The sequence below is a fragment of the Rousettus aegyptiacus genome, unplaced genomic scaffold (genome assembly GCF_014176215.1).
Source record: "Rousettus aegyptiacus isolate mRouAeg1 unplaced genomic scaffold, mRouAeg1.p scaffold_m13_p_4, whole genome shotgun sequence".
Lineage (NCBI taxonomy): Eukaryota > Metazoa > Chordata > Mammalia > Chiroptera > Pteropodidae > Rousettus > Rousettus aegyptiacus.
Genome location: NW_023416307.1, coordinates 139,410,949 through 139,436,820, shown reverse-complemented (window position 1 = coordinate 139,436,820; position 25,872 = coordinate 139,410,949). Strand labels below are relative to the sequence as shown.

Here is a 25,872-nt window from a genome sequence, read left to right as displayed (position 1 = left end):
CAACTGACTTTCCCTTCAGACTTGATTTTATGAAGACAGAGAAGATAATTTCATGGAAATAGAGATGTTTAGAAGAATTCGTGATAAAGATATCTGAGTCTGTTGGGACACATTGATATGGTATACGAAGTAGAAGCAGGGGTGAAGGATTTGTTCACTCGAAATGTCCAGATCATGTAGTTTCTATACAAAAAGATGGGACTATGGGAGATAAAATGAGCGAGACAGGACCCTGGTCTCAGAATTGCTGCAAGAAAGTCGAGAAATACATTACAACATTTCTAATAGGTGACAATGTTCCCTGTTGATTTTTAGCAGGAAAAGCAAATGTCTTTTTCTTCTTCTTTTTTGTTTAAATATACTAAGGCTTAATAGAAGATGTAATCCTAGGGCAGCAAGAGTGAGAGAGAAAAAATGCAGCGAAGCTGGAAGGAAGGAGAATAAATGCAAGATGGGGTATTATTAATCTAGCCACAATTTTATTAAATAAAAATCTTATAACATGCTCCATCTTGTTCAAAAAGTTGTGCAGGAGCATAGCACCTTAGAACGATCCTTTAACCTCTAATTGTCAGTTAGTTGCCAAAGGTGTTATATACCTAACATAACACATTTTCTAATCAGAGTTCAGCTGAGAATTAAGGGGAAGGCTTCATGTTGTAAGTAGCATTTTAGCTGAGTCTTAAAAGATGAGTAGGGTTTTGGCAGGTTCTACTGGGGGAAGGACATTCCAAAACACTAAAAACTCTCAGCAATGATTGGCGCTACTAAAGGCACAGTTGTTTTGTCCCCCCTACAGGAAAAAGAACAAAATAGACCAGTTACCCAAAAGGCCTGTCATATGCCTGTTAGTCCAAAGTCATGGCCACATCCTGGGTGGGAAGAACATTTTGCCTACGACTTCTCATACTCAGGTAATAAAATCTCAAAAAAGGCCTTTAATCAGGTGTTCCTGCATATATTTCAAGCTGGGTTTTCAAATTCAAAGATTTGATTAAAGGGACTGTAGAGGGTTCAGTGAAGGAAGGCCATATAAAAAAGGGCTTCTGAAGTAAAACCACATAAAATTTTTTTTTAATAGGCAGGAAATGTTGCTAAACAATTTCTAATCATATTCATCTTCTATCACTGTGCCAAAAGAGTAGGTAACTAACACCAAAAATGATCACTATAACATTTAAGAAGATAACACATCCAACAAGATGTAAAAAGATATTTTGATTTAATTTTTTTCTTCAAATTAATTTCCCTAAAGTTTGAAACTAATTTATAGTAGTCATTAATTCAGTCATTCAAAAAGTGTTTATTAAATACCAACTATATGCTAAGAATTAGTCACAGTGCTAATCTTTTATTTATAATTAAATATTTTCTGGCCTATCATCTAGAGAAAGTGTTAAAGTGAGAGTAAGAAAGACTAGGATTATTAAATCCACTTCATTTTGGTTTTGAGATTAGTTCTTTTAATACAAATAAAACCTACATAATCTGATTCTAAATGTACTGGTTAAATATACTTATACTCCAGAATTTGCTTTAAACAAATGGAAGCTTAAGAAACTGGAAACTATTTTTTCACAAAAAAGACATATTCTACTGACACTTTAAAATATATATTGATGATAATAAAAGATAAGCCCATCTTTGCATGAAAACTCAAAATTAGAAATCATGGGTTCTAATACTTGTACACACAAAAAAAATTGATTAAAAGTGTAGGACTTTTATCTGCTGCTTTAATAGTTTATCCTCTACAACCAGAAAAACAGCATGAAATACATCTAGCATAATTCTAAAAGGAGAAAAAAAAAATTACTGAAACATCACATTTTAATTTACTGAACTGTTATAATGAGATAAACACTATTTTTTCAAATAGTGCCTCTTCCTCATTAAAACCTACATTGGATCTTCTGATCCTATACTCCATGTCTTTTAATTTCTGTTTTATAGTTCATCATTTTACTTTCCTCAGCTAATTACATAATTTCTTAATCTCTAGCTTCTCATTAACTAACTCTCCTTTCAGCAGGTTCTAATCTTCTGATTATCTCATTTATTGAGTTCTTATTTTTAATTATTATAATTTTTAATCTGATTTTTTTCTAAATCTCCTTCTTAAATATCCTCAAATCTCCTATTCTTTTCTCCATGATTGACTTAGAACTCTCCCAGCATATTTAGATGCTTTCAATGAGAGGACTATTCTGGTTGTCTAGTTAGTTCATCAGGGCCTGCCTCCCTGTATAACTCAAGACTACCATGTATAGCACATTCCATGTAAAATTATATCTCAAAATTAGTGCTCCTACAAACTATTTACATATAAAATGGAAATGATGATGCCATTTACATGGATTGTAAAATAAAGTCTGCCTCCTAGAATTTTATAGTCTCTAGTGTCCCCAGGAACATGAGCCTAGGTACTTTATACAAATGACTTTAAAACCTCACAACGGATTCTTATTTTCATGTTACAGGTGAGAATAAAAAGGCTCAGAAAGATCCGTGGACTTTCTCAAAGTCATGTCACTAAGAAGTAATGAGCAAAGATGTGAATGCTGACTTGGTGGACTCCAAGGTGCATGTTCTTTGCACCACAGGATGTGGAATCAGTGACTCCGAGGTGGGTAACTCCTGCTTTCTGGGTCCTGTGTTGTCCAGGGTTAGAACAGCCTGCTAAGGAGGCCAAAGGCAGGGATTAAACACAAAAGTGAGCCAGAATGCTTCATTATTCCTCATGACTGCAGACCATGTTAGCTGTAGTTGACCATTTAGCAATAATTTTCTCTATATCCCCACACAGCAGGTTTAGAGGTCTGTCAGTATAAATGCATTACCCACAGTGGAAAGACTTCATTGAGAGTGTCATTCTTATGTAAATTTCTTCAAATGGTGCCTTTTCTCAACTCGTTTGAGTTTCTGGAAATAAAAGCTAATGATGTTACTAAAACTCAATACAGAAATGCGCTACTCATTATAACAAAATATTTTTAAACCTTTAAACTATGCATGATAATTTCTGTCTCTTTTTCCTAGAACAATAGAGAAGAATAATTCCTAACAGTACTCAGTATCAAACTGAAAAATGGAAATGTTTGGATCCAAGATGTTGGGATTGTCTTCCTTCCTTCCTTCCTTCCTTCCTTCCTTCCTTCCTTCCTTCCTTCCTTCCTTCCTTCCTTCCTTCCCTCTCTCCCTCCCTCCTCTATCCTCCCTCAACACCACCTGTATCATCTACTAAATTACAGGCCCTCAAGGAGCTTATATTCTAATGTGATAGTGGGAGCCAGAAAATAAACAAGTAAACAGAGACATAAAAAGATATGTGAGAAAGTGATAAAGGTTAAAAATGAAATAAAGCAGGCAGATGAAATATAAAGAAATGGTCCCAATGACTGTAAAAAGGGCCTCGAGGGACTGACTCTTGGAGGGAGTGACCTGAGGATCAGAAGGCACCAGCCCCATAGAAAAAGGCTTTCGGACAGAAGTGCCAGGACAAAGCTCAGATGTATGAATGAAGTCACTGTGTTATGTTCAATGCCTAGATAGAAGGCTGTGGGAGTGGGGCTCAGTGGGGAGGGGGGCCTGAGACAAGGTGAGAGAGATTTGTAGGGTCAGAGCAGGTCGTCCTTTTATGCCATGGTCATGGGTTTGAGTTTGAGTACAGGGGAAGCTATTGGAGGATTTTAAGCAGGAGTGACACAGTTTGATTCTTACTCTTTAAAGATTACCTTGCTGCTGTAGGGCAAGATCAGAAGCAGGAACATGCGATATGGGACACTTATACGCCCTGCTGAGAGATGTTGATAGTTCTGAGTGGTGTGGCATGGGGGAGATGGAGAGAACGGAGTGGATGTGGGGTATATTATGAAGGAACAGCTGAAAGGACTTGCTGATGCATTGCATGTGGGATGTGAAGGAGAAGGAAGGAATGATGAAAGACGAGGAATGGTTTGTCTTGCCTTTTAGTTGCCTTGAGGACTAATTCTCAGATGATAGAAGCAAGTGCTGAGTGAGTCACCTGAGCAATTCCGGCAAGTCATGCAAAAGGCACCACGTCAGGACATGGAGCAAACTAGTCAGATTGTAAACACAGAGCTAGTGTTTGAATGCCTGGTTATGTAGTTTACCTTTCAGGAGATGACAGTTCTCACTTAGAGTTTCTCTACCTAATCTGCAGTCTCCTTCCCCACTCTAGACCCTCTGAATCAGAATCCTCTTTGTAACAACATCCTCAGGGTATCCCCATACAGATAGGTTAGAAATGCAGTGTCAAAGAAAAGTTTCTAGCTGGTTGGAGGCCACATCCTTCAGGAAATATACAGAGGCACCATGCTTATTTAGCAACCTTAAAAATAGAAGTTACTTTCATTGAAACAACAAAACAAACCATTAAACCTAGCTCCTATAAGCTTGCTTCAGGCCTCCTTACTTACCAGATTCCTTTCCTTTTCCAATGCTCTTACTTTACCATCGTTTTAGTAATTGCACACACGAGAATGGAAATCTGCACAAATCTGGTTAGCAGACTCAGGGTCTTACGGTCAGGAATACTGCTCTCTGGTAATATTTTAAAGAAAGTGTTGTTTTCTTCAATTATAAATAGAGGTCATAGCAATTTCTGCACAGACCCCCTAAATGTTTTATGATGTTTTTAATGAAAAAAAAAAAAGGCAAAGGAGCTAACACTTCAATATATCACACACACCAGAGCGGCAAAAAATTATAATAAAAATAGATGTACTCAACTACGTTTTCAAGAGGCAGTGAATTTACTGAGAATAAAGTCATTTATATATAGCTCATTTCTCACTTGAGTTCAGGGGAACCTCACTGAGAAGCACACTTCCCTCAGAATCTTGGTTTTCTTATTGAAGAAGTCACTAAAAACTATATGCAAAAGCCATCTGTTAAAAGATTAAATCAAGATGCTTTCCTGAGCAATGATGTCAATATCTCTGTATCGGCTTGCACAGAGGTTATTAATCAAAGTTTGGAGAGAATCAAAGTTCAATTCAAGCCAACAAGTATTTATTGAACATCTATAACACTTTGGCTTTTTTTTTTTTTGAATTATGTGCATAGAGAGCTGCTGAAAATTGCTGATTGAGAAGTTTTCACATTGACAGTTTCGAAAACAAAAGGAGTGAACTTTACTTAAAACTTAAAATGCTCACAATTATGGAGATTTAATCCCACTTTTAGAGTATTAAGTTTATTGTGTCTAATTTTTCTCTTGTTTTTAAATATCTGAATTTAATAATGCTGCTCAAAGCCCCTTCCTCAGAGAGATCTTTGCTGCTCACCCAATCGAACATCAATTTTTGCCCTTGCTATTTATTCATGTAACCTAGTTTTTTCCTTTCACAGCACTTAATACACACTCCACTTTTATTTAGTGTGTCTTTATTTGCTTTGCTGTCTTCCCATTAGACCACTTCTCACGAGAACGAAGGCTGGCCTGATTTGCTCTCCAGTGAATACAAGCTGACTAGTGGAGTACCCTTTCAGTCAATAAATATTTGTTGAATGAATACATGAAAGTGTTAAACTGTCAAAATCTCTTTTCTGCTCCACCGATTATCTCTTTCTCATTTCAGATGCCCTGATTAAAGCTCATCTTTCTTTAAGTTTCTTATTCATCTGCATATTCATTTAACACTGTACATCAGACTAAAAAAGAATAAACTTTTTTTTTGAGTCCTCTAACCCTAAATCTCAGATGTCCCAATCATTCAACAGTTATGGGATATTAGAAACATATGGCTTTATTTAATTTCTGATTTTTCTCATTTAAATCTACATGTAGAAGTCAGTTGTAAACTAGGTGATTGTCCCCAAAGATTTTCATCAGTTACTGAGAGCTAAACGATTAAATCCAACATGTAAGTAATTAGTACCGAAATTCCCCTGAAAATCATTTGTCATTTACTATATTAGCCACATGGATGGTAAGTTTCAAAGACGAAATCCAAAAAGACTGATCTATTTAGAAAATACAAAAGAAACTTAGACAGAGGTAACTTAATAGAATGGGTCCCAGTGTGTATGTGGATTACAGGGTACCTAGTCTGATAACAAATAGAAAGCTAATAAAAATCATGGTCCACAAATAAGAAACATCGATCAAATGGAAAGAGAAAGCAAATACCTCACTCTAAACTGATCTCCAGGTCAAAACTTCAAAACCGCATTTCAGTGGATACGTCAAACAGATTCACAGGGAGCGAGACAGAGAAGTTGGGAGGCATTTTTAGAAAATTTCTGAAATAGTCAATTTTGCTTCAAAATGAAAAAAATTTCTGTAACAGTTGATTTGAATCCCCAGATCTATTATGCTGTAAATGTTGTGAAAAGGAAATCTCGTGAACATTCCATAAAATTGCCAGTATGGAATCAAATATCTATTAATTTTCTAAGTATACTTTTTCATTATAAGTAATAAATGTCATTATAAATATAAATAAGTAATAAATATCATTAAAGAAAATTTGGGAACTAAAAAAATAAAGGGCACCACCCACAATTGCTAACATAACCAGAGGTCATTGATTAACTGATAATGGTAAAAATGGGAGCATAATGAAGTTTGTTTTCTATTCATCAGTTTAATATACTTGTCTGCCAAGGTTACTGGAAAGAGCTAGTGTATTGATTTAAAAAGGAGAGTATCAAATATATTCAAGATAAAAAGGAAAGCTTAATTATAGGTATTTATATTCTCTAGCTTTCCACAAATGTAATTGCTAAATAACCAGCGGTCTGAGGCTAAGAAAAACTTTAAAGGCCATTTATTTAGTTCATAATGTTAACTGTGCTACAACTCCTTCAGCTCTGTAAAGTGTCACTTGCGGTGGACACTATAATGGATTTCACTGCTTAATTTTCATCATGCTCCTCCTGACTGAATGCTGGTTAAACAGTTTGAAGAATTTACCTCTACTAAAGAGGTGTATCTGATTATCCAAAAGTTAGTTTTGGTACCCATCAATTCAAGACTGCGATATTCTGGCCAGGAAGATATTGGCTTTTTGGAAAGTTATAGAGAAAGCCACAGGAAGTGAGCCTCTCTCATAGCCATATGAGAAGCAATCTTAAAACTAAATCAACATTATAGATGGTAAATGAGAGATGAAAAAAAATCTGATGACATAGTTGAATAGCTGGATCAACAAACGCTCAGCCCGTAGTTGTAAGAGCAGTGGTTTAGGAGAGCCAGAATATTAGTGGGTATTGGCTGCCTTTTACAAGATGTTATAAGAAAGAAATGAACTCAGACAAGAAGTTCCTGGTTTGCAAGCAGAAATATGAGGGAATGAAGGCAGTCCAGGAGCTGGGTGCTAGACTTACATGACTGGACAAGGCAATACCGATATTTCTTTCCCGCCAAAGTCTTAAGTTTCAAGTGGCTCAATAGAGCCACCATGTGAAAGAGAAACATGGTTAGAGCAAGAAAACAAAGAAATAGAGGAAATATGTCTAGCGAAGAACACTGGGCGAAGTTACCGGCATAAGAAAGTTACTGGACACAAACAGATAAGAAGCTTACTATGATTCTCAGGAAATTACATTGCCAAAGAAACCACAGGACTAGTCCGAGAGAGCTTGTGACTATTCAAGCCTTGAACTCTCAGTCCCCTAAAGTGACACTAGCAGAAACCGGATTGTGTAACAGATGCACCAAGGTCTATCTCAAAAAAAATGGAGGATAAGGGCAAGAAAGGACTTGTCAATAGACAAAGCCAGAGGCCAAAGAAAATAGTGGACAAGAAAGTTTTAGCCAGAAAGCAGAAACAGGCTAATCAACAACCTCCTCCTGCTAACTCCACCACTGCCAGGTCAAAGTGTGTTCCCAATGTCTGTGCAGGAGAATGCCTACACCATTGCTGTAGAATAATTCTTCCTTTATGTAAATAGAAAGATTCTTTTGTTTTTTCTTTTTTTTAAAATGCAGTTATACTGTCCTTGAGTTGTCATTGTGTTGGTACTAATATGTTGTGTTGTATGTGTATATATGGGAGGGTGTAGATAACTTTTTCTTATATAGATGCCGGACCAGGAGGACCCAACTCCAGGCCTGATGGAAATGATTGATCATCACTAGAGAGCCTGGATTTGAGACTCACGCAATAATAAATTGCATGAGGGGACTTTTAGACTCTTCCTTGGGAAAAGAGAACAGTTTTCTTTAAGTAGCCAGAGGGGTAGACTGTACAGCGATTTAACTCTCCACCAAATTCCTTCTCTCCTTTTCTGTAGCTACCTAGATCATGATCAGCTAGTTATCTTACATTTCCCAACCACAGGTACCATTACTTACTACCACTGAACTAAGACCATACTAATAGCAGGGCTCCCAAACCCCTGGCCATGGACTAGTACCATTTGTGGCCTGTTAGGAACCGGGATGCACAGCAAAAAGTGAGCAGTGGGCAAGTGAATGAAGCTTCACCTGTATTTGCAGCTGCTCCTCAGCACTAGCATCACCTCCTCAGCTCTACCTCAGATCATCGGGCATTAGATTCTTGTAGGAACACCGGTCCTGATGCCCAAAAGGTTGGGGACTGCAGCTAACAGAACATGAGTAAAGTGATATTAAGAGGGGAGAGGAGGCATCTGAAAAATGCAAAGGAAAGGGCTTGCAGAAATGACCCACTCAGCCAGTTAAAGTCCATTCCTGGCTGCCCTCACCACCACTCCAGGACTTTCCAGCTAACGTGTTTTCTCATAGCTACCTCCTCCACCTCAAGGACTCTCCAGCTCACATCTGTTGATTCATAGCTTGCTATCCAACTAATGTTATTCCTTATCTCTGTAGCCATGTAGAAATAATAAGACTGTGTAAAACTGCCTGCTATGTTACAATTGGGGCCCAGCCTTTGGATAGGAATCCGCTGAGCCGGTGCAGGAATCAATAAGTGCTACTTTCTGCTTATAGTCTTGGTGTTCCGTCTCTCTGAGAATTCTATAACAGTGCTGATAATGGCACGGTCGTGGGTTCTACAAGGCAAAATGACCTGTAAATAGATAAGACCAGTAGTCTGGAAATTCCTTACAGCCTCCCACCTTAAGCTCCTCCTCCCCATTCTGAGTCATCAAGCACATGTAAAACCTCAGACAAAGAAATCACATGCCCCTTGCATGAGCACTGTAAGGGTGTATAAACTGCAATAAATCTAACCAAAGGGAGCTCGTGCTTTGGTACTGTTGAATGCCCCATGCCCTCTGCCAGCAATAAATTCTCCTTCCTCTAACGAAGTTTCCGAGTGTCCAAATTCCTCCATTGGATGTTGCTTCCTGCAACAATATCAGAGTACCAGGTGGGGACTTTCAAGAGAGTAGACTTGCCTCTTTCATACTTTTCTTTCTCGTGCCATAAGCTTGAACATAGACATACCTGCAAGCTAACTTAACCATGCATTCTACATGTAAGAATGCCCCAGGGCAGAGGTTCCCAAACTTTCTCAATTCATGTTACTCTTTAGTCTAAGTACTCTTTTCACAGCATTCCTAGCCCCCCGCCCCCTGCCAAAAATCTAATGATTCTATTTCAAAATAGGTTAAAAAAACTTAAATATGCATGTCTTAATAATCTGGTAGTCACTTGAAAAATTAGTACATATAAGCTAAGAAAGTAATACTTGTATTCTTATATAACCACGATTACTTACTAATGAGTTTTGTGCATCTGTTGAGCTTTGTATAACTTCTTATATACCACCAACCTTATTTCCTATTGAATACTGATTTTTGCACAATTCTTACTTTAAAAAAATCACAACTTATTCTGAAAAAACAAGCCTCACAAAGCATGACATCATTAAAAGGAATGTAGTAGAAGATCCAATATTGAAACTGACTTTTTTGCATTTTGGGTTTCTTTGTTGCTAGTGTTCAATTAACATTATCCTAACTAATACATTAACTAAATTATGAGATGGCCTTCAGAGAAACATAAGATAGTATCATGCTGAATTAGAATGAGGCATGGGTTTATCTGACACACCATTGCCTTCCTTAGGGCTGAACTCAAATGTGCGAGAAAGAACATGGAAGAATGTGACAAGCACTCTCTTAAATGTAACTCTCCAGAGAGTACAATGAACTTCCAAATGGCCTCCAAATACCGATGGTGCTATTGTTTCTGGTCTTCTTATCAAATGATAATTTTGTAATGCTCAATAGATGAATCTTGAAGAATGAGTGGAAATTGAATAAATAAATTATTTTGGACAGTTTATTTATTAATTCAGTAAGTATTTACAAAGCACTTACTATGTACACATTACTACTGGGTAGTAAAATAAATATAAAATATACAGTACTGTAACACATGGAATATATTCTTTGCAAACTATTCTTAGGAAAAACAAATCCACATTCCTTTGACAGGCTGAATTCTTCAACCTCGCTAAGTCAAAAATCAAATGTCCACTGTTTTTAACATCAATCCCCAAGAAAAAAACATTAGATTGGTGTGCTCAGACAACTTTTCTTATGAACTATAGTCACTGTCCATCTTTACTGGGTAGTTCACACATCGTTAAGCTTTACTATGTTATGTTATTTTTCAACTATTAAAGTTGAACAAAAGGAGTTTTAAAAATAAAGTTAAATATGGGCCTAGAGATTCTGAGAGCTGAAAGGGAGGTGAGCAAAGCTCTTTCTTGCTTCCCTGACTTCTGGCAGTTTTCACCATTCTTTTGCCCCCTGTCTCGCATAGGCTAAAATCATTAGCTGTGGTCACAGCATGTCATGCCTGCAAGTTCTCCCTTTGCACTTGGAGAACTCTGCCCAGTCCTTCAGGCTTAAGCCAAATATGACCTTTTCAGTATCACCTTCCACACCACCTCCCAGAAGTAATGATTCCTCCATCCTTCAGGCTCTCCTAGCACTTCATCCGCAAGCGCATGGATTCATATATACATACGTCTGTGGTAGTACTTTTCAAATTATATAATCATTTTTGGTTGACGCATTTATTGGGATCAGAGGTTGGTCAATTATTCTGTAAAGGTCTAATAATAAACATTTTAAGGATTGTGGGTCACAGGGTCCCTGTTGCAATGACTCGATTCTATCATTGCCATAGGAAAGCAGTCAGAGATAACATGTAAATAAATGTGTGTGGCTAAGTTTCAGTAAAACAGGTCGTAGGCTAGATTTGGCCAAAGGGCGAAAGTTTGATGATCTTAATTCATATTGCTTGTGAAGAATCCTAGTTAGGCCATTTATCTTCATAAAATGTGCTGGGTCTTTTTGAGCTATTTTCCAAAATTCTGTGGGAATTCCTAAACAATAGAATTCATATTTGACTGAAAATTTTTGGAAAGGTCTTTAGTTAACAATTTATAGCTCAAACCAATGTGAAGCAAGTAAACTACATGTTCAAGAGATCACACAAAATTGAGCATAAAGATACGTTTTCTTTGACATATAATATTGACCCATACTGTGTCTTATATTTCAAATGGTTGTTAATATTTTAAAATGGAAATTTAAAAAATTTTTAAATACTGTATTTTCCATTTCTCTTAACAACTTGGAAGATTTGTCCGCATTCTGTCACCTTCCTTTATGATGACTGTCAGTTGGATCTGGGTAGTAGCTACCTTTTAAAAGAAGCATGTAATCTCCAGTTTTCCACAGTCGCCACTACTCTCTATTGTATCTGAAACATTGAACCTGAGTGTCAGTTGTTATTTACTCTACATCCGCCCAGCAGCTTCTTTTTTTCTTTTTTTTTGGCATGATTTGTCTAGTTCCTGTCCTCATATGAGTTTGCAACCCTTAATATTGGTATTAACAATTTGTGGGTGATTTCAGAACATAAGTCCTTCACTTTCCTTGTACCTATTCATGTTTTATTCCTTTCTTGCACATCCAAGGTAGAAATACCTATTTCTGTGATGAATCAATTTTATAACTGCATGCCTTGAAAATGGGAAGGAAGGGCCTAAAATTTTCTATTTACTCTGTACTAATCAAACCATCACTTTTCTTTTCCTAAAACCCTGGTTCTGTCTTTTGAATGTTCACTGCCTCACAGATTATTTCATTTAATTTATCTACTTAAAGTCTTATTTTAAAATTTCAAATGCTTATTTAAAATTTATTGGTTAATTACAGGTACCAGCTAATAAGCATCTTAAGCTCTCATAGAAATTTCATCTGAATTTTACAGTAGATGTTCATTATACCTGAGTAAATAACCAGGTCTTCAAAGAGGAAGGTAACTCCCTTACTCTTGGCAAGAGAGCATAAGTCCTTGTGATGTTTGCCTCACTAGTGCCATTGGACTGAGTTATACCCACCTATTCACTTGGCCTGCCTTGTGTCCTGCAGGCTGCATTTGCGACCTGGATGAATTGAGTTAGTGCATATAGTTTATCTAAAACCAGTAATAGCAGCCAATGTTTATTGAGCATTATCTATACCCAAGACTATCTTAAAATCTTTTACATATAATATTTTGTTTAATTCTCATGATACTTATGGAATATGTATACTTGTGACATAGCTATATAAGATATATAATAATAGTATATACTTATGGAATATATACTATTATTATATATCTTATATAGCTATGTCACAAAAAGTGAGGTAATTTGCCAAGGTCAAATGGAAGAATATGAATTTGAACCTAAGAAATAGAATTTCAAGGCATATTCTCCTGACTTATCACCCTTTTAGCCCCTTACCTCACTGTTAGTGGATGACCAGATAGCAGAACTAAGCCTCTTCGCCAAAGTTCAAATACAAGGTATTACTAGTAATCTACTAATTCAGCTACCATCATGAAATCTAACTGTAATAATATTACATTCCAGAGCTATCCATATTCTTGTTTTACAATGAAAAATATAAAAGCAACATAGAGTTACTAATTGTAAGCTTAAAGAACCTGGAATATAAGTAATTTTTTTTTTTTTAGGTGAGGCAACCCTTGGTTGACATCACAGATTGAAAGGGTCTTGCCATCTTAAATCCCTTATTTTTTTTTTTTTTAATTTTTTATGCCTACAGTACCTGGTCTTCCTAGGTGGTCTCCCATCCAAGTAATAACCAGGCCTGACCCTGCTTAGTTTCGGAGATCAGACGGGATCGAGCTTGTTCAGGGTGGAATGGCCATAGTCTTAAAAACTTTAATGGAAACTTAAAAAATTGCACTATAATTTTTTCAGCCTACACAGGGAATGACGGTGCTCAAAGCTTGATGTTCTCTGGATACTCTATTTGCTGAGATTTTTTATTTTTTATGACCAAAGTGGGCATTTAGTTACAGCCGCTTTAAAATTTTTCTGAAATAAAGATTAAAGTTGTACCTTAAAACAGGGAACTCTGGGGCCTCCATTTCCCACCTGTCTGTTATAATGGACTCGAAACAACTTTCTGGGGAGGATCTTGGGTATGCTGGGACAACTCCTATGGCTCATTCTTACACAAAACCATTTTGATAGAGGCATATCTCATAGTTAAACACCTTGACTTCCACAGAAGGGTACTAATTCTACTCCTAGCTTGGCTGAAAAGCACCTGACTTAGTGTTTCCTGGCAAAATAGGGCTGCTGTCGTCCATGTGTTTCTCAAAGAATATGGCCCTAGACTCATTATTGAGCCAGCAATCTCTTTTAAAAACTTGGCAAAGAGAAGTTCTTATGGAGAATTACCTCAAAGCTATATCTACTTCTCCGAAAAAGTGCAGAAATTAAGTTCTTTTCTATTTTTGAAATCCAAAGAATACCCAGAATGTACATATACCCACTTTTCTTTATAAAAGTTCAGGGACCTTACAAACACAAGGTAAGAAAAGATACTCCACGTTCCATCCGGGAATTGATGGCAGACCATAAGAAAGTGACAATCTGGACTATGTAAGGTCGATTCTGATGGAAACACTCTCTTTTTTCACAGAATTGATTTCCAATTAATTTTGCCATGGCAGATGCACCTGTCCATACTGAGGAACTGTACAGGAAGCAGCTGATGAAGGTTATCACTGTGTTTCCAAAGAGGATGTCATTCGTGACATTATATGGTGTCTTTCTAAAAGACTTATTGGAGAAATTTCTCTCTGGTCTTAATATCAGGCAGGATGGGGCTTCTCTAGGCAACTGGCTTTATTTCACTTATGAACACTATGAATCACGTTTGCGTTCTCTCTTGGGCTACTGAAATGCTCAGCATCAAATGCGTGGCCCTTCTCCACGAAGGAGGTCAGATTTCACTGATGCACTGGTCCTATTCCTGATGCTATCACAACCTTCAACCATCGCTTCCTTCATTCATCTATTTATTTTATTTTGTTATACCGAGTAGATTTTAGTAACATATTTTAGTAAGATTTTCTGAACAAAGAAGGATAGAAATAAGATATTATTTTCTTTGGTATTTTTTTCCCTCCGGTGATTGGTACCACTAACGACCCAGTTGCTATCACTAAAACCTTGAAAGTCATACTTCTTCTTACTTCTCCCTCATTTCCACAGTTGATTCTTATTTTAGATTCATCCACTTAGAACTCCACTGCCATTGCCATGGTCCAGGTTAACAACATCTCTTTTCTGGGCCACTGTAATAACTTAACTGGTTTTACTCTCTCAAATCTAATCTGTTCCCCTATCCAACTTATTCTCTGAGCTTCAGTCATACTGGAAACCCTAAATTGGCTTCCTTTCAGCCTTAGGGGAGGATCTAAACTCCCTAGAAGACCTGCCAAGTCCCTGGAAAATCTGGAATAAGCACTTTTTGATCTAACCCATGGAACATCTCTCACTTCCTCAAAAGTACAATGCTCTATTCCCCTTTGGACATTTGCACATGGAATACTCCCATTTCACACTCCTGGCTCACTTTTACTCACTTCTCAGTATAACATTTTCTATTTTGGGCAGGCTTTCCTGGCATCTTAGATTTGGTTACACATTTCTGTTACAAGCTTCCAGGAGCAATTATTTGGAAAGTACAGATTATTGTATTTGACTGCAGTTACTGATTGTCTGTTTTTTCCTACTACACCATAGCAAAGGGACACATGCTCTTCACTGCTCCAGCCCCAGTACCTGGAACATTATAAGAACTTAATAAATATTGGTTGAATAATTTACTGAATAAGATAAACCACCAGTAAAGTATCAGAATGAGGAAAGGCCAATATAAGATTTCTGGCTAGAAAACCAATAAAATGCACCTAAACCATCAAAAAAAAAAAATCTGCTAGTATATATTTAGTGGCCTCACAAATTTAATGAAATATCTGGCAAAGTTGCTCTTATTTATTTTTATGTTAAAAAAATGTCATTATATTTGTTTACTCCTTTTCTATCTTCTAATATTTTACCTTAAATTAGAGAATTCACACAAGCATATCATTCCTAGGTTAATTCCTTATTCAATGGCAGTAAACTACCCAGGGTAATACAGCAATAAAAGACAAAGTCTTCATAGATCTTTCCACTTATCAAGAGACATTCTGCTATTTAGATTTAAAGGCAAGTTTGATTGTCTGTGTGAGAGAAAATAGAGAAGAGAGATAAATAGCAGGTAATTTAGAAATATAATTTACTTGCCAAAGTCCCTGGTAGCCTCACAGTCCCCCTGCACAACCAGTGCCATAAACCTACTCATGACATCAAGAGCTTCTACCTTTTCATTAAAATAAGTTACACTGTTTCCTTTTCTGCACATACTAAAAGGCAAGACACTATCACAGACTTTTATTCTTAGGCTGAAAGTAGACCTAGAATGGATCAATCATTTGGCTTTACTTCCTTTATTTTCTGCATTCTTGACTTTTGCTCATTCATAAATTCTAATGAGATGTTCCTATTTGATAAAAATGAGAATAATATAGATTATGCAATCCCTAAAATTCAGGCAAATGATTACTCTTACTTCTTCTAATACAAGCATTTTTAATTCAAGGATGCCTATAGAGCATTTCCAAACTAGTTAAATCTCTCAGCGACTTGCAAAAGGAAAGTGGACTCCTGGATTGCTATAGATTTCAATTTCTCAGACACAGCTGCATCTCAGGGTCTGTGTTCTGTGAGATGCTCTGTGCTCTTCTATAGTGACTTCTATTACTTGCAACCAAGAGAATATGAACTAGTAGAGCAAGTAAACTTGATCAATAAAATATCAAACACATGAGGGGTAGCAGGTTCAGGCTGTCACAGATGAAGAAAAGAGAATCACTTCTTGAAATTGTCTCTGTGGGAGAGAATCAGGATATTCCTTAAACAGAAATAAAAAAGTACTTTCAAAAATGAAAAACCAAAGAATACTAAGCGTAATTAGAAATGCTGAATTCTGCATGTAAGTTCAGCTCAATTAAGTAATTATCTTTTACACATATACATGTACATGCACTCACAGAGGTATTATCTGCTCCTTTCTAACTACTGAATTTTATAGACTTAAAATGCCATTAACAGTAAAGCATACTTTCTTCACGTGCTACTGAAAATAAACAAAAAATACAGCTAAATTAAATGGTGATGCAAGGCTTTCTTATCACTTATTTTTATTAATTTTCTTCTTCTTGAAATGGCTCTTTTAGATTTGGAAATATACATTTTTACCACTTATCATTCTTATGCATAAAAAGGGAGATGTGAGCTAAATATATTGGTTAAGGTACTGGTAAAACATCTTTATGTTCATAGTCCAACCTTTTCAACTCACTTTCAATTCAGTCTTTGATAACTATGCATTTCTTAAAAGAGAAATATTTCTTAAAATAGTGTTCCGCCATTGTCTCTAAGCTGCCAACAATCATTTGGCAAGTTTTCACGCTAGAGCTTTCTTGATCTTACCAGAAGGTGTCAACAGAATACGGTCAGACAATAACCTAATCTCCCTTCCTCAAATGTTCTTTAAATGGCTGTCTTAAATGTCAAGAAAGTATAGGTGTCTAGTCATGCAACTAGAAATAACAACCATGTTCATGCATGCAAAGAAGAGCAATTATGTCACAGCTGCTGCCAACAACAGTTGCGAGATGTCATAAACTGTAAGTTGTACCCTGATTTTAGAGATACTAGAATATGTGTGTATGGAAGGGGGCATATATCTTAGAATCAATGAAATACAGTGTTAAAGAGCCACCCCAAAATACAAATTAAAATCCTTGTAAGATGGGCTTAATCATTTTTGCTTTTTTGAAAATGATTATTTTAACTCAAGGATACTTTTAGAGCATTCTCAAACCAGTTAAATCTCTCAATTGCTTGCAAGTAGAGTAGCTTGGTGGTAGAATAATCAACCTGAAATGACAACTATTCTAACTGACTTGTTTGGGCATATGGTCTTCTTTAGTAAAAGGAATTTCACTGCAGAGGAGGCAGAAGTTTCATGAAGGGTGATATTTTTCACTCTCTCAGGTACACAGAGATGGAGTGGATAGAATGGAAATAGACTTAAACACAACTAGCTTAAACACATCATTGCCCTACCTCACACTTCACCTTCTACAAATACTGAAGTTAATACAAGTTTCATTTATTTGAAACACTCAAGAAACAAACTAGTTAAGCAGGTATATAGGTTGACACTATGTTTGAATCTCTCAAACTTCGTGTTAATTCGAAAGCTCCTTCACACATAAAATCTAGGAATGGTACCAACATTCTTAGGGGAACGGGACAGACTTTTCTATCCTGAGAGGTCCCTTACACATATGCTCTTGGCCTCTGCCTTCCCAGGAGGAAAGGGAGTTGGCTAACACAATTGAACTTTCCTGTTCTCCACTCTGTCCTTTCTTCCTGCCTCAGTGGCCGATGCTTGTTGCTGGGGACTTTTTGGCCAGCACTCTACTTAATACCCTTTAATTCAAGATTTTTTCCCAAATCCATCATCTACAATCTAGTTGAGTGGCAAGACTGTGAGACTCTGGGTTGGTCCCTAACTAAGAAGTTTCCAAGGACTGGAAAGTAGCACTTGGTGGAGATTAGCTGAATTTTGGGAAGCTAATATATGGGAAAACTAAGTGGCAGCTGAATTGTTAGCAGGAAGTTGTGCAGAAAAGAATAAAGCAAGATATTCTCTTTCTACTAAATAAAGTAATTATCTTTTTCTTAGCCCTTGTATTTGAGAGATGACTTTATTCTTCAAATAAGAAAACAAACATTCCAAAATATTCTCACTGTATATTTATTGCTAAATTAAGAAAGTCTTGATTTTAGGCTTGTCAAAATAAATGTGATATGAAAATTTAGACTTTTAGGAAAGTTACAGTGATGCTGAAATGTACCCAGCAGTAATTTATTTTCTTATTGGTCTCTTCTGAAAGAAACTGGGAACAGAATATTTCCAAGTCCAACAGGAAATCTTAAAGAGAATGCAATATAGAGGCTCACTGCTAATTGTAACAATTGGTACCAGGCCATGTCAGTTAAAATGACACAAATAAAAAAGAGTCAGAAATGAAGAAATTCTCAGTGAGAAATGAAAACAAGAAGAAAAAGATCAGAGCAAAAATAGATAAAATGACAGATCACTTTATAATGTGGTATATTTTAAAATAAATGGCAAGTCAATACAAAACCACATAAAAACTTTCTCAGGGATGTCGAATATCTGTTTAGAACACCACAAAAAATAGATATTTACTAGATAAAAAGAAAAATACCCTAACATTCAGAATTTAAGAAAGAATGTGGAAGACTTTATAGTCTCTATAAATTTTATACCACCAGGCTGACATTACTCTGCATAAAAAAGTATATTGCATATCAATTTCCTAAATACCAGGGTTAGAAAGAAATAGCTTTTACTTTTTAAAAATGTTATTTTTAATACTCCCCAAAATAGTCAGGAAAAACTAGTATGTAATTCAAGGATATATCTCTTTCTAAATTTTTACATCAACTTTTTAAATGAAGATTTAAAATGATAAGATTTTGAGAAATTTTGTTAGTGATGTAGCATAATAGTTAAGTGAATTATGCTTTATTTTTGTTTTGAATGTCTTAGGTGTTTAAAAATGTAGATTATGTTTTAGAACAGGAAGGCAACTTTTTTGCTAATATTAAGAAATGATAAATATCATTACAATGTTTCTAGGTCAATATGTCTTCTACATCAATGCTTCTCAAATTTTGCAGCGTATGCAAATCACATGGTGATCATGTAAATGAAGAGTCTCATTCTGTAGGTCTAAAATGAGGCCCAAGAATCTGCATTTTTGATAAGCTTCTAAGTGATACTCAGACTTCTGTGCTGTGGACCTTGACTTGAGAGGCAAGGCTCACCATGTGGCCTGTGGCTTTGTTGGGGTCTTTCACTAGTGATAAGTAAACCAAAAAGATGATCAAGTTCTAGCTTACAACCACATCTTGTCTCAATTATGGATTTTGGTTTAAGATCACCTATGTCCAAATAACCGCTAACTTCTGTAAGAGCTCCCTCTTTTATTTAAAAGCATTATCGCAACCAAAACACTGAACAGCTACCTAATATCTGTGGAGTGGCAGGTTAGGTTGTAAATAGAAATATAGACTCCTGCCTCCTAGAAATTTATAATCTAACACAAAAATGTTAGTGTGTTTGTGACATTCTAAAGAATAGCAACTCTGAAGTGAATGCACGTCTTCAAATCACATCTAAATCAAAAGTTTAATTTTTTTTTCAGAGTAAAAGAAAAATGAAGATAAAATTTGAGGGAAATATAGATGATTTAGTTTAGGAAACAAATTGCAATATATCTGTATTATAGAGTTGTCAGTGTTCTTTTGGATAATTCCTATGAGAAGGCATGACATGTCAGAAATGATGGGAAAAAACAGTTTGTTTGTTAGGCTGCAGGGGAGAGAGCATTTCCACATGCAAAACAAGAAATATGGCTGCAGGTGTCAACAGCATTCTTGGTTGTTAAAACAGATACTAATAGTGATAGGGAAATGCAAATCAAAACCACAAGGAGACATTACCTCACAACTGTTAGGATGACTATTATCAAAAAATAAAAGATAAGTATTGCCAAGAATGTGGAGAAAAGGGAACCCTTGTATGCTGTTTGTGGGAATGTAAATTGGCAAATGCATTATGGAAAATCCTCAAAAAAAATTAAAAACAGAGCTACCAGCAATGATAGTTCTATGATCCAGCAAGCCTTCTGGGTACATGTTCAAAGGAAATAAAATCAGTACCTTGAGGAGGTATCTGCATTATTCATGGTAGCTAAATATGGAAACAAGTGTTCATTGATGAATGAATAGGTAAAGAAGTTGTGGTGTGTATATACACTGTTGGAATATTATTCAGCCTTAAAAAAGCAGACCCTGTCATTTGCAACAATATGGATGAAACTGGAAGACATTATACTAAGTGAAATAAGCCAGACACAGAAAGAAAAAAAACTGCATGTTATCACTTATAATATCTGTATTCTAAAAAAAAAAAAAAATCAAATACATAGAGGCAGAGTGGAACCATGTTTACCAAGGGTAGGGAGATGGGGGAAATGTAGGATGTTAGTCAAAGGGAACAAAGTTATAATTACGTAGAATGAATAAACCTAGAGATCTAATGTACAGAGCGATAGTTACAGTTAATTACACTTTAATAATGGAAATCTACAGGATCAGAGTAGATTTCAGATGCTCTCAACACATACACACACAACTATGTAAGGAGGTTGATGTTAATTAGCTTGACTCTAGTAATCATTTCACTATGTATATGTATATCAAATCATCATGTTGTACACCTTAAATATATACAATTTGTATTTTGAAAAAAGTGGTAGAGAACTTAAGAATAGCTGCTGCTAAATAACAAGTAAAATTAAATATAGTTTGACTCTCAAATATAATTGAAGCACTTCCTAAAATCATGCCACTGACTTTTCCTCCAAAAGATTTATAAAAACATATGTCTCAGTCAATGAAATCAAAACGGTATTAAGATTGATTATTTGCATCTGAAAAAACAAGATGGATTTGTTATGAATTCTAGACTTCCTTGCTGCCATGGCCGTACAAGTGGTTAACTGGTATGAAAATAATCCTGCCGAGCTTTAGGAAGACTCCAGAGGCTGAAAAGAGAGCCAAGATGTTAGAAATATCTCCACGGTCCCACTGTTCCCCTTTCTGTCGAGCTCATAATAATGTACATAATCCATACACATTTGTAAAAGTACACCCTATTTCTATCAAAGTAAACTTAAATTTGGAGCTTTAGGTATCTTTCACATAATGCAGCTCATTGTTTCCCTGAGCAATAAGGATGAGATATTTTGATACCTGAGGCAATGCTGAGGTTATTCAGTTTGAGATGGGTAATTAAGAACAGATTCTTACTAGTAATGCTTGATCAGCTTAAACTGTTACAATATACAAGATATTCCTTCTTCCTGAGATTTTGAAATTTAATATCTTTTAAAATGAGAAAAGCCAAAAATAATTTCTCTTCCAGAATGAGACATAATTATAGCCTTCTGAAGTTGTAGTTACATGACTAAACTAAGCCAATTTATTGGATTATCTTTCCCCTTTACTGTGTCAACTGGCATTTTATTCTCTCACTGTAAGAAGTCTTAATATTTAAAATAAAATTTCCTCTAAATGAAGAAATTGGTACTTTTAAGACATTTCTACAAGGTAGCTTTAGTGCAGAGGAAAAAAGCATTGAGTTAAAATATCTATATCTGAGTTTCTGGCTCTTTGACTTACTAATCGGTGATTTCGAACATCTTGGAGGTTGAGTTTCCTCATTTGTAAAGTTCCTCAGAGACATGAAGCAGGGATTTAATAAGATAACACATATGAAGGCCTTTTGAAAATTATAGAATGCTGTTAGTTTTACATTATTTTAGGTAATGACAGCAGCAGCTACCAAAAAAACAACCATAAAGTAAGACATGTTGACATATATTTAGCTTAGACATGGAAAGCTGTCGATTTATGAGCATAACCATCTCTATATTCCATTTTTAGGGGGTTATTTCTTAGACCACTTCTGGCACGAATTTCTGAATCAGGTATGACAAACAATACCATGTATTTCGACATGGGATTTAATGTCAAGAATTGTTAACCAGATATTGGAGAACTGGAAAGGCAAAAGGGGAATGCAATTATTATAAGGTACCAATTGCAGGAAGCAGATCTCATTCACAGGCTGGGGAAGCAAAGGGAAGAGGTTGGAATTGTTACAATTTAAGGCTCAAAAGAGCGACCCAGACCTCTGAGGAGAAGACTCCCCCGGCAGGTGCTGGTGGCTCTGAAACTGGTTCTGGGAGCATAGAAAAAACTACAAACTGGAATCTTAAGGCATTGAAGGAAATTATTGCTGTCTGGGTGAAGAAGCATGGCTGAACTAATGCTCACAGGAAGGGGAGCAAACCTGCTGCTTCTTCCTTGTCCTGCCTCCTACTCACCCTCTAGCATCTCTATTGGATGCAATAGATTCAGCTGGAAATGAAGAAATGTGGTTGTTATGGTTGCAGCGACAGCATTACAAAGCAGAGAGTAGAAGGGTGCATTTGACCCTTAGAAACAATATCTTAATAATCAGCATATATAACTAACTTTTATATATATTTTGCTTTTCAGGGAAGTGTTTTAAAAGACAGTTTCGTGGTTTTTTTTGTTTTTGTTTTTGTTTTTGTTTTTTTTGGTAATGGGCATAAATTCACCAGTTCAGTTCTTAATATTTCCCATTATTACATTTGAGTTTGACCCCTTCTCTCCCCAGATGATAGTTCCAAATGCTACTGATTCTTCTGAAGATGCCTTGGACTGTGTTCTAAATTTATTCTCCTCACCAGATAAAGCCGTGAATCAGAGGGACCCATCCTTTATTAGGTGTTACAACTCTAAGAATGCAAAAGGTTAAGTTGATTAACATTTTCAATCATATTCATACTCACAGAATTTTATTAGCATTATGATATTACTAATATACTTCCACATGTTTATTTACATAATTTAAATCACTATCCTGTTTTAACAATTTACATTTTATTAAGTTACTATATCTACTATTTGAATGTTTATCACATGGCAAACATGAACTAGGTGATTCACATATATTATGTCACTGTTAATTTACCCTTTTTCAGAACTATTATTATCCTCATTTTACAGAGGAAATGCCAACTTCAAAAGGTTAAGCATCATATCCAAGTTTCTCCCATTGCTGTGTGGCAACACAGGGATAGAATTTGGTCTGGATAATTCCGAATCCCAAGACCTTTGTTCCATATCTCACTGTTTCTACATGAAGATTAAGTTTGTATGGAGTGTGGTACACTTGGAAACTGACAGAGATTTAATTAAATAAAAAGGTACAGAAATACTGCTGACATGGTAATGCTGATTTTTAAGTGGTATCAGTTTTCACACGGTAAGTTTAAAATGTAGTTCAATTATTGAAAAAATTTTTTCTAGTTAATTCACCCATAGCTTTAATTTTTAAACCTTGTACAATTTGCACCTAGTGAAAACTGCAGAGAATAAAAAATGTCTTCTGAATTGTCAAAATAAATGTTACAAAATCCCTATACTAAAAAAAAATACCAGTCAACGACCCTGCCACCCTGAACATGCTGGATCTCATTTGATGTTGGAAGCTAAGCAGGGTTGAGCCTGGTTAGTACTTGGATGGGAGACCACCTAGGAAGATAAGATTCTGGAGGCATTAAAAAAAAATACCTTGGCAGAAATTGATATCTAGCCACCAAAATCCATTCTCTGCCTCTTTCTGGGCACTGAATTAGACTACATTACCCAGGCTCCCTCACAGTTATATGTGGCCGCATAGGATCATAAGTCATGCATGAACTTCCTGATCTAGCCCATAAAACCTTCCACCACAATGTCTTCATCTCTTTCCTTTCTCTCTGGGTGGATACAGATGATATCAAGACTTTAGGAGATGGAAGGAACTCCAGCCAGAAGATACCTGTATAGATGATTTATCTTATGGAAGATAACTACCCTGGTGACCTCCACCCTTATTCTAGGCTTTTCTGGGTATGAGAAACAAACTTCTATTATGACTGAGCCATTTCACGTTTGAGTTTATTTGTTATTACTGCTTAATTTATCCTTAACTAACATACACATGACTTTTAATAATAACATTAATAATGATACTAAAAATAATAATAGCTAATATTTATTAAGCTCTTTTTAAGTGTTAGGAACTGGTCTCAGCACATTACATATATTTATTTATGAAAGATCTTTAGTGTGAAAGACTTTGCTAGGCCTTAACTCAGAACCTTTTTATACTTTGTACATAGCATAAATGAGTCTAGTTAGATGTTCTTACAGTTCAAATTAGACTAGAGGAAGAATACTAGAAAACAAAGAGAAAGATTTAGCTGTAAATATGATCACATATGGGAGCAAGAATTGATAACTGATAGCTTGATGGCAAAGAAAAAGGCAAAGGAGCACATAAAACATATAAGAAAAAAATGCAATCTGGGTCCACTTGGTCTAGAGCCATAGCTCCACCAATCCTTAAATCTTCGAGAGAATTGCAATATAATTGCTCTTTCAATAGTTGATGTTTATAATGATGACTAAAGTTATCAAAAAGTTAAGTCATGCTCCCTAAGCTCTGTTTAAGAAAGTAGTAAAGTGTAACAATATGCCTATGAATATTTTCCAACTGACATGGTCAGCATTAAAAAAAAATCCTGCTGCCTAAGGGATGTGCTTTAGTTAGCTGGAAAATGAACTTATACGGAATGGCAAATTTCTAAATTATGGTATGTTACTGTGCATTTGTTTATCTGAGAAACCATCCTTTGAAACGTCACAACTGTAAATCCTGTAGGAGACTCAGATGGATTTTAGATGTAATAAAATGCAGAATATCAGGGACAGTCTCCATTTTTCAATGTATTCCCATTGACTGGAAACGAACAACCCCTTCTGCTGATGTGAGTCACAAGATCTCATCCTCCCAGGTTGTCACCTAGGCTCACAGTCCATATTTAGTGGTTATCTTTCCACTGTTGTCATTCTGGGGCCTACACCATAAACAGTGGAAGTGATCTGGGCTGCTTTCTTGCTGGAATCAGAAATAGCCATGCTACCAAATACTACTATGCAATCAGCCTGGGGCTTGCATTTAGATTACACTTGATTTCTATACTTGGGGAATGTGTGTTTTAATTTTGCTCCTATGTTAAAATTGATAATGCATGGGAAAGAAGATATCTGTTCATGATACTGACTTTATAAAGTGGGTAAAATATGTTTTATAATAGCAATGCTGTACCATCAAATGTGCATTTACAATTTAGACCAGGCAGCCTACTTACAAGTAAAAAAGACTTACAAGGAAAAACACTGGGAAATGGAAACAAACCCAACAGCAAGGCAAATAATAGAAGCTGCTTCCCTCTACGTAGTAGGGAAATTTTGAGAGAGTGCAAATTTGGTGATCATATTTTTCCAACCCATCCCTCTAAATGCACTGAGGCTTATAAGGAGCCAAATCCATTATTCACAAGAAAAAGGCCAGGGAGGGAACTAAGACTATTACATTTGAAGCAGCACAGTCTTACTTGGCAAAACATATGACTGACGCCCTTTATAGCATCACAAATCATTTTTTTGTTGTTTTCTTTTTTTGCACATGTATACACTAAACAGCTGTCACTTCTTTTTATTCCTGTTATGAATTTTTAAAAAGTGCTATCAAAGCACTTGTTTTACTATCATTTTACTGTCTTTTTCATTTTCTTTTTCTTTTTTCCTTTTACAGTAGGTCTCAGAGAAGCCTGGATGCACATCGTAGAGCTCATTAGGTAGGGAAGGAATAATGTTCGGTCGTGTGTAGATTCTCTGTGGGGACACGGGATATTTATATGTGGTATAAACTATAGGGAGCCAAGTAAAAATT

At 35.9% G+C, this 25,872-nt stretch overlaps 1 protein-coding gene and 1 pseudogene across 1 annotated transcript in view; both read right to left on the bottom strand.

Annotated features, from left to right (window-relative positions):
• The window catches only part of RARB (retinoic acid receptor beta), a 647,500-nt gene that overhangs the window by 391,761 nt on the left and 229,867 nt on the right, over positions 1-25,872 (bottom strand). The gene's annotated exons all lie outside the window — the stretch shown is intronic.
• LOC118602637 lies at positions 13,024-13,142 on the bottom strand (annotated as a pseudogene).